The 4,091-nt window shown below is 47.5% G+C and overlaps 1 pseudogene; it reads right to left on the bottom strand.

Moving 5' to 3' along the window:
- The window catches only part of LOC123058146 (cell division control protein 48 homolog D-like), a 14,456-nt pseudogene that overhangs the window by 9,304 nt on the left and 1,061 nt on the right, over positions 1 to 4,091 (bottom strand).

Raw genomic sequence — 4,091 nt, forward strand, 5'->3', positions numbered from 1 at the left:
AGAAATAAATAAGAAGAAGAAAAAAGAAGAAAAAGAAGAGGAGAAGAAGAAAGGAATAGTGGAGAAGAAGAGAAAATAGAATACTATTTTCTCTTCTTCTCCACTATTCCTTTCTTCTTCTCCTCTTTTTTTTCTTCTTTTTTTTCTTCGATCTTCTCCTCTAGCTATTCCTTTCTTCTTCTCCTCTATTGGTCGAGGGTCGGGAACTAGGGTAGAGGGTCGAGGGTCGTTAAGGGGTCGAGGGTCGAGGGTTTCAGGGTCGTCGAGGGTTCGAGGGGTCGAGAGAGGTTTCCTAGTGTCAAAGTATTGAAGAAATCCATGCCTTCATCATTAGCCGGAAGTAACCAGGGCATGTTGGTACAAAGTTCTACAAAGTTGTTCTGGAATGGAGTCCCAGATAGAATAATCCACCTTTTGGTACAAATTCAGGAGGTGGAAGAAAGAGCTGAATAAGTTTGTCGAAAGTAATGAGACACCAGAATTCAAGGGCAGATATGAGAAGATCAGAGATCACTGGCCCGCATTTGTGGCCCACAAGACATCAGAAAAGAGTAAGAAGATGTCGGCGACAAACAAGCAAAATGCTGCGGAGAAGAAGCTTCACCATCGCACGGGGTCAGGTGGCTACCTCGTAGCCCGGCCTAAGTGGTCCAAGACTGAGAATGATCTGGTTCATAAAGGGATCGAACCATAGACAATTAACTGGCCAGACCGTTGCTGGACTTGGTTCTTCGGGGCTGGCGGAACCCTGGACCCTGTAACAGGGAAGTGCATTTGGACGAACGATCAAATGGACATACCAGTCAGTAAGCTTAAGCAGTATATTGAAGCAGCACAGGAAGGGACGTTCTTTCCAGACAGAGAGAACGACGAGCTCACAATGGCCCTCGGGAATCCTGAGCACCCTGGACGGACACGAGGCACGCCAGGCTCCATTCCCTGGAAGGTTGGGTTTCCGGACGCAAGCGGTTACAAATCCCATGAGAGGAGGAAAAAAGTGCAGCAGACCCAAATACAGGCGCTGCAAGCAAGGGTAGACGCGATAGAGGAACGAGAAGCAAATCGCAGCAAACGTACTGCCGAAGCCTCCCCCGAAGCTACCCCGCCATCTCAGCGCAGAAGCAGCGTGGCTTCCACCGAGCTGCTTCAGCCGGAGCATGCCTTGACGGCTCCTGCCAGCTATCCCGTGGATGCTATAACGGAGTCTCAAAATTGCCACCTTATGACGCAATGGATGAATTTGAAGGTCAAGGCGGCTGTTGGCTCTGTTTATCCTACTGAACCTGGCGCAACTTTTCACTGCCGGCCGATTCCAGAAGAATATGCTAGGGTGATGGTGGATAAGATAACGGAGGGATTTGAGGACCTCCAGCTTGACCACCCTACCGGTGAAGGGGAGACTCGGCTGGGGTCTGCTCTGAAGACTCCATGCCTATGGCGGAGGGAGCTCATCAACCTTTCGAACTAGACACCACCGCCTCCTCCTCCTCCTCCGGCGAGTCAGGGCACTCCGCCTCCACCGCCTCCTCCTTCGGCGAGTGACGATCAGGGCCCTCGGCCGGCTCCTTCTCCGGCGCGTGGCGGCACTCCGCCTCCTTCTCCGCCTGCGCCGACACGCCCGAGCAGCCAGCCTCCTCCTTCTCCGCCTCGTCAGCAAGGGCGGAAGAGACCTGCCGCCGCTCCAGCTACTCCGGCGCGTCGTAGTCCTTCTCCTCCGCCTCTTAAGCAAGTAAAGAAGACAACCGCTCCGTCTGCTCGGTCGGCGTCTAGCAGTACAACCAGAGGCGGGAGGACATACAGATTTGGTCCTTCTCTGAAGACTCCAGAGAAGTTACCATATGAGAGGACCCTGGAGGAGAACGCCGAGATCGCGCGAGAAGAAGTGAGGAACTTCTTTGAAGGGGTGAAAGCAAAGAAACATCCACCTCCGGAGGAGAAGGTAGATCGGGTGAAAGTGAAGCGCACTCTGGCTGCCCTGACAAAACCACCGAAAGGAAACTATGACTGCATTATTGGAAAGGAATTTGCCGAAGCGGAGCGGTCGGGAAGTATTGTCAGTGATCAAAGGCTGAAAGAACGACGAGCTGGGAAACAAATTGCCCAGCTCGGCGAACAAGCGAAGCAATCGTGCCCCCCGCTCAAGGTGCCTAGCCACAACGTCGCTAATGATCCGAGGATGGTGCCCGGTTATAGCAATCTTGCAGATTACCTGCCCGACGAAGTACATTATGAACCCATGGACATGCAGATACAAAGATACGAGTACGGGAAGCCTCTCGTCAAAGATGAAAGATCTCTATCAACGATGATGCAAAGATTGCATGATTGGTACTTGAAAATCTGCAGAGACTCTGGGGGAGGAGTATTTTGTATGTGAAAGTTAAAAAGGAGCATGACCTCGTTGGAATTGATCTGTTGCCTGTTCCATTTAAGGAATTCTATCAGTTTTTCAATCAATTGGCCCTCGATAAAACAACGGTCTCCTGCTACTGTCTGTAAGTAGTACTACTTCTATCATTAAGTTTCTCTATATAGCTTAGCTCTTTCATTGCATGTATTTATAATCATCCTTACTATATTATGCAAATTGAAGATCGCCGAATTGAAGAAAAGACAAGTCGGTGATATTGGGTTCATTAACACATATCTCATAGATGCAACTCAGGTTAAACTTCATGCCGCAGCTACCGAGGCCAACTTGCTACAATCGTTCGTAATAAATCAAAACAAAGATATAATACTCTTTCCTTACAACTTCAGGTGAGTGTTACTGTCTTGTGCGTGTTCGGTTTCCCTTATATATTAGTCAAGGTTATAGTAATGTAATTCATGAGTTATGCATGTGTGTGCAGTTTCCACTATATTCTCCTACAGATTAAGCTTGAGCAGGGACTAGTAACCGTCTTAGACTCAAAACGAAAAGATCCCCAGGGCTATGCAGACATGACTCAAATACTCCAGAAGTAAGTTAAATCGATCATTATCCACCATATCAGCAACTTTGTTCATTTCCTGATATCAAGTAATTGTTTTCTTTGTCTGGCAGAGTTTGGAGAAAATTCACGAAAACAGTTCCGGGACTGCCGAAGGAGCTGGAATTTAGACACCCGAAAGTAAGTACTATAGTAGCATGTTCCGCGCATCTCCTAGTGATTCAAGCGCTAGTTTCATCAATACCATTTAGCATTCTTGCTTATCAGTTTGATTGACCTCTATTTCTTGTAAAGTGGTTGTGGCAGGAACAAGAGAATGATTTCTGTGGATACTACATCTGCGAGTCCATCGGCCACACGACCTGTGAGCGGAGCGGGTACTCTAACGAACAATATGAAGTACGTAAATAACAACATTCACAATTTTATTTTATTACCATCATTTGTGTTGAGTTTCATTCATTTATATATATATATATATGTATATGTATTGACCCCCTTCTTCAAATTAGATGTTTCGGAAGCGGGATGAACTCCTAGCACCAGCTCGCATGCGAGCAATTCAAGAGGAATTGGCGGCATTCTTTCTTGACCACATGATCCCTGAAGATGGATTCTATGTGGACCCTGAGTCCGTATGATTATATTTGTAAGAGATAATTATTGTATATATGTAGCCGGTAGTGTCAGATAGATATACGAGAACTTGTTGTTCGACCAATCTCTCGGAGAAGGAGAGGTGGTCGATATCACTTCTCTCTATATGCATATATGTTCATGACGATGTTCTGTTTCCTTCGTTTGCTTACTAGCTAGCCAGCGTGTCTAGTCCTCTCTATACGTATGTATAGTACGTAGCGTTGACCAAGCACGGACATAAGAGAGGACACTTCTCTCTATTAATTATAGCTAGCTAACACAATATATGAAACACCTAAATTAACCCCCCAAAACCCCCAACCCCCCCCCCCTTTCAAAAAAAAACAAAAATCCCAGCCACAAAAATGCTGACGCGTGGATGCCTATTGGTCCCGGTTGGTGCCACCAACCGGGACCAAAGGGTCTCCTGACTGGGCTCTGCGCACTGCCCACGTGGAGGCCCATCAGTCCCGGTTCTGGATTGAACCGGGACTAAAGGGTCGGGGCATTAGTACCGAC

The sequence above is a fragment of the Triticum aestivum genome, chromosome 3A (genome assembly GCF_018294505.1).
Source record: "Triticum aestivum cultivar Chinese Spring chromosome 3A, IWGSC CS RefSeq v2.1, whole genome shotgun sequence".
Classification (NCBI taxonomy): domain Eukaryota; kingdom Viridiplantae; phylum Streptophyta; class Magnoliopsida; order Poales; family Poaceae; genus Triticum; species Triticum aestivum.